The sequence below is a fragment of the Nomascus leucogenys genome, chromosome 3 (assembly GCF_006542625.1).
Source record: "Nomascus leucogenys isolate Asia chromosome 3, Asia_NLE_v1, whole genome shotgun sequence".
In the NCBI taxonomy this organism is placed as follows: domain Eukaryota; kingdom Metazoa; phylum Chordata; class Mammalia; order Primates; family Hylobatidae; genus Nomascus; species Nomascus leucogenys.
In genome coordinates, this window is record NC_044383.1 from 104,442,785 (window position 1) to 104,455,172 (window position 12,388).

At 37.6% G+C, this 12,388-nt stretch overlaps 1 protein-coding gene and 1 long non-coding RNA gene across 2 annotated transcripts in view; both read left to right on the plus strand.

The window, feature by feature from the left end:
* SLC35F1 (solute carrier family 35 member F1) overlaps positions 1-12,388 on the plus strand; it is a 401,279-nt gene that overhangs the window by 195,391 nt on the left and 193,500 nt on the right. The gene's annotated exons all lie outside the window — the stretch shown is intronic.
* LOC115834451 lies at positions 1,199-2,234 on the plus strand. The gene is made up of 2 exons (XR_004029340.1): positions 1,199-2,109; positions 2,150-2,234. It is a non-coding gene; the product is annotated as an uncharacterized LOC115834451 (long non-coding RNA).

Sequence of the window (12,388 nt, forward strand, 5' to 3'; positions counted from 1 at the left end):
ACATATGCAGAATCTTTTTTCTAGCTGTTTGTTCCTCAAATAGAATGCTGACAGATCTTATAACAACTCATATATTAGAAAAGATTTTCTCCATTGTCCAACAAACCTAGAAAAATAAACACTTAGCCTGTTGATATTGGGTCTTTTTCCCTGGGACAATATTTTAGTTGGATCATATATGATAAGAATGGGACAGAAATGGAGATTAGACAATTTTTTCAAATAAAAAAGGCTATCAAAATAATAATGTCCACTTTTGAACTTGTGTGTAAGTTAGAAATGTATCTACACATATGGGCAAGGGGTGTGTGTGTGTGTGTGTGTGTCTATGTGAGATCAGAATTGTCTGTATAGATATGGTAATGAAGACAATAGTATGAATGGTGTTAGGGATCAAGGAAAAATTATAGACAATTTCAGGGTCAAACAAATCTCTAATCATTCCCTTAAATTAGAAGGAAATGCACCTTGCCTTGAGTTTTATCAATAGGTGACCTTTCCTATTGGAACTGTGTGGCCTCTAGTTCCCACACAGCCCTAGCACAGGAAAACTTCAGATCCTACTCAGAGGTGCCATTCTGGGTTGAGGTGCTTTCTGAATCATTCCAAAAGAATGAACAGTGTCAAATTGGGGCATACGATCCATATAATTATTTGGAGATTGATAGTCTATGTCTACTGTATGTTGTAATTCTGTATAACTCAAATATTTGATTCACATACACACAAAAAAACTGTGTTTCCAAATAACAGAGAATTTGTTGTTTTGTGAGGCTGGTCCAGTAACTCTCTGGAACTTGATGTTTAACTGTACACGTTTGCTAGTTCTATAATTTTCTTCTATAATTAAGTGTGAGGTGAGCTTTTATCATGGTCAAGTCTTGTTTATCACACTCATCATATTGATGCCAGTGCCTAAGCTACTTCTGGGTAAATTTCCTTAAGAATCTGAAGGAGTCACTGTGGATTTTTAAAATGGTGATTTATCACTGCTTGAGGCCCTGGGACAATCAGCCTGTACATCCATAGTTTCCTGGAATGGAAAAAGTCAGAAATTTCTTTAAGAAGCAAGAATCTTCAAAAATGTTAAAAGTACTAGGAGGTCTTGGTTTGCAGATACCTTTAAATATGCATGTATAGAAATGTGTTGGATGTATGATTAAATGAAAGGAAATTACTTGAAATTTTTTTCTCAAGAACAGTTGTTTCCCTGAAATACCTTATGTGTTGTTGTACAATGTTATCGCTAGAGTGTGGGTTGGGGAATTGTTTGGGGGCCCATTTATGCTGTGTTCTCCCCAGGTTGAAAACTTTCAATCAACTACTCCCCTTTAAATTTTTTTTTTTATCAAACTGTAGATGAAGAAATGGGTTTAGCTTCTTATGTTACAGTGACATTTTATGCATATATTATTTTCTCACACTGGGAAAATTAAACTTCTCATAAGATTAAATTGCAATACTTATTGCTTTTCTTTGTTTTGAATTATTCTAAAGTCCTCTATGCCTGTGCTCCTTTGAAGGCATTTCTTCTGGGTAAATTATCACTTCTTAGTTGAAGAACTGGAAACACATAGTGAAAGCTAGTGATGAAGAGTTTAGAAACAGATTAATTTAAAATGGAACTTCACATGTAGAAACAACTTTCTCCTTATTAGGGAATCATAGTAGAGGAAAGATGAAATTCAGAGAAAGCAGATGAGAAAAAGTAAGGCAAAGCCTTATCATAAAATCTGAATGTTTGAAATAATTGGCTTTAAGAGGTTCACCTACTCGGAGTGGAAATGGGTGATGTAAACAGATGTGGAGCATATAGAAAAATGTAGGTGTCCAAAGGTTTATAATTATGCCAGCCCATTGGCCACAATCAAGGTGTCCAAGAATGGGAGTGACTTTGGGAATTCTAGCTCTCAAAATTCCAAAAGCATTAACCAATACCTCTAGAAAGTTTTTCCTTAATCACCCTTGCCTTTATTCTTTCCCATGCTGGAGATACAACCATCTGCTGCTCAAGGCTCAAGCATAAACTTCAGCTGATAACTATCTAGAAAAAAGCCACACCATTTTCTACACAGACAAGCTCAAATTCAGCTTCAGTGGTATACGAAGGTTATGTTATGCTCAAATTCAGCTTCAGTTGTATACGAAGGTTATGTTAGGAGTTCAACACCTAGCATTTAGAATGTAAGACCTTGGAGAATAAACAAACATTTGCTGGAAAAAAAAAAAAAAAACCAGAAAAGTAACCTGAAAAAAACATTAAGAGACTGGTAGATCCAGCCTCTCACTGTCTGACAGGACATCTCACAAACTATGCCAGAAACACCAGGAGCTGGGCTCCTTTGAGGCTTCTGAGAAAGGAGATTTCATGGCCTGCTTAGTGACCCAGTGCAGTCATTTAACAGGCTTCAGAAAACCCCTCTTTATGGCCAGCACTTACCTGTATCTTTAGTCTTTCATTCAACGCATAATTATTAAGGGCTTTCCCTCTGTGAGGGACTGTATTAGTTATTGGAGACACTCTGGAAACACAGCCACTGCTCTCATGGATGTAATGGATCGAATGGAGGCAGCACCACAAACAAATGTACAGATACATCGTGGTAAGTCTTACAAAGGAAAAGAGTCAGTGCTCTTAAAATGCTAGGTGTTTGAGAGCAGCCTGTTTCCCATCTATGCCATGGATCTCTTGGTGGCTTTTGTAAGTAACCTCTGGTTTCTGGTCTGACATGTAAAGGCTTGGAAGTCATTGCTCCCTTCCTCACAACAGCAACAACAAAAAGCTAAACAAACTGAAAATCAACAACCTTTACAGAGAATTGAGGTCACAGCGGAAAATGCTGCCCTGAAAAATGGAGAAACAGACAGCTATACACAGAGAACCCAAGCTTACAGGGAGCAGAGGCCCACAGCTAAAACCTGTATTGGTAGAAACTATAAACTGTAATTGACAAATTGATGGAAGCTTAGGGAGAACTGACACGAGAATTAAAAAATATATCCAAGGGGGAGCACAGTCTTTGGGGACAGAGGGCACTATTTGGGGAGTTTTATTTCCAGGAGCTCTAACAGTTTCTGCTAATTTTTGGTTGAAAGCCAGACATCATGTATCAGACAAAAGAAAGTGAGATTGAGAGGCCTTTAGAGGAGGTTTTATGTGTTCAGGAATTAGGTTATGCTTACCATTTGCTGGAGCTGTGGTGTCAGAGGCTGAAATATCCTCCAATGCCTTTGTTTTTGTCTCTCCTATTGTCTCTGAACATCCCTAGACATTCCTTAGATAGGATTTAAGGCTTGCAGTTCTTTCTTAGCTTTAATACTCTATTATTATACAGCAGTCTTATGGATATACTAATAAGGTGTAATAGGGAGAAAGCATTCTATAGTCCTATGATTAGGTCTCAGTCTTTTGTAACCCTGAATTGTGTATTTCCGTTCCCCCTTGTGGAAGGCAAGAGGGTGCTGAAGTTGGCTTTTTCCCTTCCTTCAGGGGTGTTGTTGGGCTTTGGTAAAACCCCAGGTGATCTGACTTTGGTACAACATTTTTCCTCCAGGGTAGGCCCTGTGAAGGAGAACAGAAAGCACTGAGTGTATTTTAAAATTATAATTTTCTCCTCCCCCATAGTAAGGAGTTTTCCTCCCATCTTCATAGTAAGAAACTGGGGGATAACTATAAAAGGTGTATCATACATGTATGGGAATACCAGAGGGAAAAGAAAGACAAAAAGTAAGAGAACAAATGTTTGAAGTAATGATGGCTGAGTATTTTTCAAAATAAATGACAGATGCCAAACCAGAGATCAAGGAAGCTCAGAGAACCCCAAGCAAGTGAAATAACAAAAAATCTACACCCCTGTATATCATATTCACACTGCAGAAAATCAAAGACAAAGAAAATCTTGAGAGAAGTCAGAGGGGTTAGGAGAAGACATCTTACCTACAGAAGGGCAAAGATAATAATTACATTGCACTTCCCTTCAAAAACTATACAAGAAGAAAATAGAGGGAAGTATTTAAAAGTGTTGAAAGAGAAAAACTCCACCAACCTAAAATTCTATAACCAGTGAAGTTATCTCTCGAACGTGACAGAAACAAAGACTTTCTCAGACAAAGAAAAACAGAAAATTTGTTGACAATAGACCTGGCTTGCATAAAATATTAGAAGTTCTTCAGAGAGAAGGAAAATGATGTAGATCAGAAACTCAGATCCACATAAAGAAAGGAAGAGAAATAGAGACAAAATCAATGAATGTAAAATAAAATTTTATTTTTGTTATTCTTAATTGATCTAACAGATAACAATGCATTTAAAACAATAAGAGAAACAATATATTGGGTGATTAAGCTTATGAATAAGTGAAATGAATTACAGCAATATTATATAGCATGGGAGGGAAAAACTAGCAACACTTTGTTATAGGGTACTTGTGTCAGAGGCATTGGAATCAGAGCGATTCCATCTTTAGTGAGGGCTAGGAAAATGAGGCTGGGACTTGCTGGCCTGCATTCCCAGAAAGTTAGGCATTCCTAGCCTCTAGATGTTTATGTCTAAGGGAACAAATTAATAATGTTTTCTAAACAGACCCAGATTTGGGAGTGTCCAGATACCCCAATATCTTGAGAACAAAGGCCGGCCGGCCTGCCTGCCTGCCTGCCTGCCTTCCTTCTTTCCTTCCTTCCTTCCTTCCTTCCTTCCTTCCTTCCTTCCTTCCTTCTTTCCTTCCTTCCTTCCTTCCTTCCTCTCTCTCTCTCCCTCTTTCTTTCTTTCTTTCTTTTCTTTCTTTCTTTCTTTCTTTCTTTCTTTCTTTCTTTCTTTCTTTCTTTCTTTCTTTCTTTCTTTCTTTCTTTCAACGGTGTCTTGTTCTGTCACCAGGCTGGAGTGCGGTGGTGCGATCTCGGCTCACTGCAACCTCCGCCTCCCAGGTTCGAGCAATTCTCCTGCCTCCACCTCCCAAGTAGCTGGGATGAGAACAAAGGCATTTCTAATTTTGCTTTAAAGGTAATAATATTGATTCTTGCAAAGTATAGTAATTAAGAAAATTAATCTTTTCTCACAAACCTTTGTAGCAGAGTACATCTCCCCATGATCTTTTTTAATTCTCTATATACAAGCATTGTACCTAGGGTAGACACATTCCTCCTCTTACTCTTGGGAATGCCCTACTCTGTCTATGAAGCAGCTGTTCTTTCTCCACTTTACTTTCTTAATAAACTTGCTTTTGCTTTGCACTGTGGACTTACCCTGAATTCTTCCTTGTGTGAGATCCAAGAACCCTCTTTTGAGGTCTGCATCAGGACCCCTCTCCTGTAACACTTGCACTACCTGTGAAGCAGTATGGCGGAATTTGACGGTAAACTTGGATTAGTCATTAATGTATATTGCAAACTCTAGGACAACCGCTAAAAATGTTTTAAAGAAATATAATTGATATACTAAGAGAGGAGAGGAAATAGAATCATGTAAAATGCTTAAAACCAAAGAAGCCAGAAAAAGAGTGGAAGACAACCAAAAAACAACCAACAAAGTCAACAAATAGAAAACACTTACAAATATGACCAATATCAATCCAGCTAACTCAATAATTCCTTTAAATATGTATGGTCTAAATGTACCAATTAAAAGATGGAGACTGTCAGAATGAATTAAAAAACTAGTCCCATCTACGTATTGTCGACAAGAAACCTACTTTAATTTTAAAGACAGACAATTTAAAAATAAAGGGATGCTGTAGAATGTACAACACCAAGAGTGAATTCTAATGTAAAATATGGACTTTGGATGACATTTAAAAAAATTTTTAATGTATTTTTATTTATTTCTAAAGACAAAGTCTTGCTCTATCACCCAGGCTGGAGTGCAGTGTCATGACCATAGCTAGTTCACTGCAGCCTTGAACTCCTGGGCTCCAGTGATCCACCTTAGCCTCACAAGTAGCTGGGGCTGCAAAGTGTGTGCCACCACACTGGGCTAATTTTTAAACTTTTTGTAGACATAAGGTCTTGCTATGTTGCTCAGGCTGGTTTTAAACTCTTGACCTTAAGTGATCCTCTTGACCCAGCCTCCCAAAGTGCTGGGATTACAGGTGCGAGACCTCACCTAGCCAACTTTGGGCAATAATGATGTGTCAATGTAGGTTCACTGGTTATAATAAATGTACCACTCTGGTGGTGGATGTTGATAAGAGGAGGGGCTATCTATGGTGGGGGCTGGGGTTAATTGGGATATTTCTGTACTTTCTATTCACTTTTGCTATGAACCTAAAACTATTCTAGAAATGAAGTTTTTTAAGTAAGGAAATGGAGAAAGATATACCATGCTAACACTAATCAAAAGAAAGCTAGATCAACTATATTAATTTCAGGCAAAGCTGACTTCACAGCCAAAAAATATTGTAGTAACCTCTCAATATTATCTTTTCTAACTATACTTTCAGTTTCTTTAACTTTTCTTCCTGGGTTCTGTTTTCAAATATTAGCTATGTTTCTGACATTTCTCCCCAGCTTCTTCTTTTAGAGCCCAGAATTAAAAATTAGTTGTCCAGTATGGTTTAATAATGTGGTGCTATTTTACTTATTTAAAAAGTGTATTGTCTGTCTTCTATTCTATACTGAAGCTGTTAATAGATTTGCAGTGCCAGTGTCATCTGTTAAATGATATATCTGCAATGTTCAATGACTTGTTTGGCTTCTACTCAGCATAATGTGATAGATACATAATACTGCAATAATGGAGTAAAAATACTACCTCTAGCTAACTGAAATCAAGCCCTTCTATATGCATTGTATCATTTAGTTTTCATAAGAGATATATGCCAGTATTAGCCCCATTGTACTGATGGGGAAACTACCTCTGAAAAGCTGCAGAACTCTGCCAAGCTTGCTAGTTTAAGTGGCAGAATTGGGGCTTGAACTAGGCTGTGTTGGACTCCAGAGCCCAAACACTTAACCACTACACCTTACCTTTTCTCTTTATAAAGACTAAATTATCACCGCAATTATGTTTCATTTTCATTTTAGGCATGGGTTCATGTTCTTGGAATATTTTAGCTCCCAAGTAATTACTCCTTTTATTTTCTTTTGATATCTTATATTTGGCATTGACTGTACTGTGTTCTTTATCTTCGCATCAAAGCTATTTAACCTCCTAACTCTTCTTCTAGTGGCTCAAACTCTCATTCCTTCTCCTGTATTAACCAGTTAGTCTTTCCCCCACAGCTTTTAACTTTCATTCCACATCACATGTAATGTAGGTTTGGAAAGGGGCCATCCTTTTATTTTGGTTGGAATCATGGGCAATGTGGGGAGACAGTTGATTTAAAAAATCTGGTATCTTCATCAAATGTAAGCAAATAACTTAATATTTTTTAAACATTAGAGTGACTTAGAGACACATAATTTGTTGCATTTAATATCCATGCAAATCTAATACTGGAGATACATAGTAGAAGCCACATGGGACATCAGGTGTTTGTTTTGGATAATTCTAATTTGGTATCCAGACTGTTGTTCCCAGATTCATCGACTTCTCTTTTTTTTTTTTTTTTTTTTTGAGATGGAGTCTCGCTCTGTGGCCCAGGCTGGAGTGCAGTGGCGTGATCTCCGCTCACTGCAAGCTCCGCCTCCCGGGTTCACGCCATTCTCCTGCCTTAGCCTCCCGAGTAACTGGGACTACAGGGGCCCGCCACCACGCCCAGCTAATTTTTTTGTATTTTTAGTAAAGACGGGGTTTCCCCGTGTTAGCCAGGATGGTCTTGATCTCCTGACCTCGTGATCCGCCCACCTCGGCCTCCCAAAGTGCTGGGATTACAGGCGTGAGCCACCGCGCCCGGCCAGATTCATTGATTTTTAAACTCACAGTTCTCTTTTAGAAACTCTTTCAACTCTTGCCTCAGATAATGCTGAGCATCAGTCAGCTGGTTTTATTGCCAGCATGGTTCTGCATTGATATAAAACAGGAACTAATAGTATTTACAATGTGCTACTTTTTCTGGCAGGTGCTTTGCTTATGTCTTCTAATCAAGCAATGGGTTGTAACTTGAAGTTCATTTCTATATAATTGCAACACACTGTGGGAATTAAGTTTTTAACCACTGAAAGGATAAAATGACTGTTCAGAGAAGCAGCATCTAGGATATCATTGCTTCTGTAAACTAGGATCATGTGTTTGTGCAATTAAGGAGGCTAGCCTTGACCTTAAGCGTCACCATCAAGGTCGATCTCTATTGTATACAGAAACACAACTTTGTTTCAAACCTTGTGGCTGGTCCAGCAGAGTGTCTCAGGTACAACTTTATCTATAATTCCTCTTCCAGGAGCTTGTCAAAGTGCCCCCAAGGAGATTGATTCATGCTTAGTGCATCAAAGCTAGCCATCACCTGTCTGCAGCGACATGAGATGAAGGGAAGATTTGTAGAGGAAGAGAGGGTCCCTACTGCTGCTAGAAAGAAGGTGCACTGACCACATAGCAGGCATGCACAGAGCACATGTTGGTTGACACCTGAAAGTAGAAGGGAAATAACAATACCAGCAAGGAGAAAGGTGAGGTGATGAAGGAATCAAGGACAGAGTGGTGGTTTTAATGATAACACTTTATTCTATTTATCCTAGAATAAAAATATGTGTTTTCTTAGTATTTTACAATGCACACAACATTTAGCATCAATTGTCTTTTCAGGGGTTTCCCACCAGATCTTAAGTCTCAGTGTTTTACAGCCACTGAAATGGCCAGCAGAGTGCATTCTTTGTGCCACACCAGGTATCCCTTCGAACCTGAGACTTATGCAGCTCCATATATGCAGTTCAGTTAGTTATTAATATTACCTCTTAAATTTTTCTTCTTGCATTTTACCCAGGTGCCACATAACTCTGGTAGCTTAATATGAAACTTGAACAAATGACCCTCATGCTGCCATCTGAGGCCTTATGTAAGAGTGAATACATGAGCAGAGCATTTGTTGACAAAATGACAGAATTGCACTCAGGTGAAAAAAATGATAATGGATTTATCATATCCAATAAACATTTGGCTAAAGTTAGAAAAAGTGTTAATGTTAAAAAGTTAATATAGTTTGCCTGAAAAGAAAACATAAAACATCAACTTCCCTTCAATATGTGTTTCTTTTTCATTTGAAGATTTAATATAGATCTGTTGGAAGTCCATGGAAATTTTTACTTCCTCCTTGAAATAATTCAGATATGTGAGATAGACTTCAAATATGAGAGACAAACTTGGTGCCTTGATAAAAGAAGTATTTCAAACTGTCCTTTTGTGTAGGGCCCCCGAGTGCTCTTTACATACCAGGGCTCCCTGCCCGCAATAGGGAGAGGTAGTATAAGTAAGAGGTATGCCACTTTATAGAGTGGGAGAATGAGGATTGTGAAAGAGAGGCGAGCAAAGAGAGCTGGCCTGCTACTCAACCATAAGTTATCGGCAGATTTGTTTAGGAAAGCATACCTAGAGACGCAGATGACACAGAAATAGATTGCCTTCAAACTGCCCATGCTTGCAAACCTTTGTAAAGTTTCCATGGGCACACAGAGTCTAGTTTGGAGATCCCTGGATTATAAAATAAATGCAAGTGTGGTCAACGTTTTGCAACTTTGCAGTGAATAAAAATCTTGAGGGCATTCATAGGAATAAAGCCCATCTTCTGTGGACATTAAGTGTGTATTGATTGAATGCAGTGTCTAGGAGCCTACACAATATCCTCTCGTTTCCTTTCTCTCTGTCACTTTAGTTTTCCCTTTTCAACTTGCCTTCTTTCTGTTGTTTTCAAAATCCATGTTCTTAAAGAAAGGTGGAGAGGAGTTTCATTAGGCCCTGTTGATAGCTTGTGATGCTCATCACTTTATTCTTATTTTATTTCTTTTCCTTATGGCCAACTTCTCAAATTTGCTCAAATAAGCAGTCTATGACCACTAGCTCATTCCCTGTGCAGTCTAAATTTTGACCCATGACTTTGCTGAAACTGCAGATAGGAGACCATTAATGATTTAATCAAATAATAGAATCTCAGTATTGAGTGAGACCTTGGAGATCAAGCAGCCTCACCCTCTTAGCCAATGCTGAGATAACATCTGTGACATTTGCACTCATGTGTATCCAACCCTTGGTTTTATTATCTCTAATGCAGGGAGGTGATTTCACAAGGCAGCACATTCTAATTTCATATAGTTGTAGATTTGAGAGGGTTTGACTTTGTACATATACAAACGCTGTAACTTGAACAAATGACTGTCATTCTGCCACCTGAGGCATTATGTAGGCCCCACTCTTCTTTACCAAAATGAGATGGTCATTCTGAGACCTGCAGCAGTTGAGTGAGCAGTTAGTGATTTACACTTAACCGTACCAACACCCCTATTTGCATATATTGGATTTTAAATATTGTCAACCTTATCGGTACAAATATTTTCAAAAGAGTCTTACAAAGAATTCCTACTACATTTTCCTAAGTGAAGGAATACTCAATTTTGCAGAGCAGCTTGCTTCTCCAATGACAATGTGCTTATTGCTTATGGCATAGAACAAATAGAGAGGAAAAATAACAGAAATAGATACTTGCAGCAACTGCATTCTGAAAACATATATAGAAGCAAAATAAATGATATGTTTCCTGGGAGTAGTCTTCTGAAATTTTCAGAGTTGATTTTTCTTGGTAACAAGGGTCAATAATTTGGAGCCAAGTTTATCACTCTATAATAAATAGAATAAGTTCACACAATAGTCCAGGGTAAAATTTTTAAAATTAGAGTATTATTCACATACAATAAATTTATCAATGTTAAATGTATGGTTTGATGAATTTGCATAATTATATACAATCATGCAACCACCACCAAAACCCAGATGTGTAATATTTTCATCACCCTAAAAAGATTCCTCATGCCACCTTGCAGTAAATCATTTCAGGTGCCCAGACTGAGGTAGCCCTAGATCTGAATCTGTCACTATAGTTGGACCTTTTCTAGAATGTTATATAAATGAAGTCACACACAGTGCATTCTCTTTGGGGTTTGGCTTTTTTCACTTAGCATATTTTTTTGATTCATCCATGTTGTTGTATGCATTACTATTTCATACCTTTTTATTGCTGAGTAGTGTTCCATGATACGAATATAGCACAATTTGCTTATCTAGTCACCTACTGAGGAAGATTCAATTCCTTGCAGTTTTTGGCTATTATGAATAAAGCCACTATGAACATTAACATGTACAATTTCGTGTGGACATATGTTTTCATCCCTATCTAGTAAACACCTAGTCATGGAAATTTGTGACTCACTTAGGAAATGTATGTGTAATTTTATAAAGTTTTCCTAAGTGTCAGTACCATCTTGCATTTCCACCTGCAACATAGGAGAATTCCAGTTGCTCTGAATCTTTGTTAATACTCACTGTCATCAGTCTTTATAACTTTAGCCATTCTAGTGGGGATACACTTAACACTGATAAATTTATTGTGTGTGAATAATACTTTAATTTTAAAAATTTTACCCGGGACTATTATGTAAACTCATTCTATTAATCATAGACTGATAAACTTGGCTCCAAATTATTGACCCTTGTCACCAAGAAAAATCAGCTCTGATAGTTTCAGAAGCTTGCTCCCAGGAAACATGTCATTTCTTTTCCTTCTATTTATGTTTTCAGAATGCAGTTGCTGCAAGTGTCTATTTCTGTTCTCATTGTAGTTTTAATTTGCATTTCTCTGATGATTAGTGATATAGAGCATCTTTTCATATGCTTCATGCCCATTTGTATATTTTTTGAGACGTCTGTTCAGATCTTCTGTCCTTTTTTTAATCGAGTTGTCATTGAAACAGATTTTTAAAAGAATCCAGGAGTTTCTGAGTTCTCATGAACACTTTCATATGTGGTGAAAGTAACAAATCTGGTGGGTAAACAGAGCAGAACTCATTTCAGGAAGGGGCAGGGCTGGGAGCTAAGGAGCCTCTTTCCCAGTACAGCTGAATAGCACACTGCTGTGCACCCATGCACCACTGATTTATTGATACCCATGGTAAGATGTAAATGCAAACCCCTGAGATGAAAACAGCAGCTTCTAGGGATAGAGATGCTTAGGTTTTTTGTTTGCTTTTTTTTTTTTTTGCTACAGAGTTCAGACATGGAATCTTCTTGAACTAAAAATATAATAAACCATTGTTTTTAGACAGAAGTTCCTCTAAATTTGCTTAAGGTGGCATTAAACTTATGTTGGACTAAAGCTATGTGACTATAGATCTCAAAGCACAAAGTGGCTTAAAGTAAGATAAGTATTGCTCAGTGGTCATTCCTTCTTATGTTTAAGAGGAAGCAATGGAGCGTAAGTATTCTGCTTTTTAAAAATTTTAAATAGGATGCCTATATACCCGATGATGTAAAATA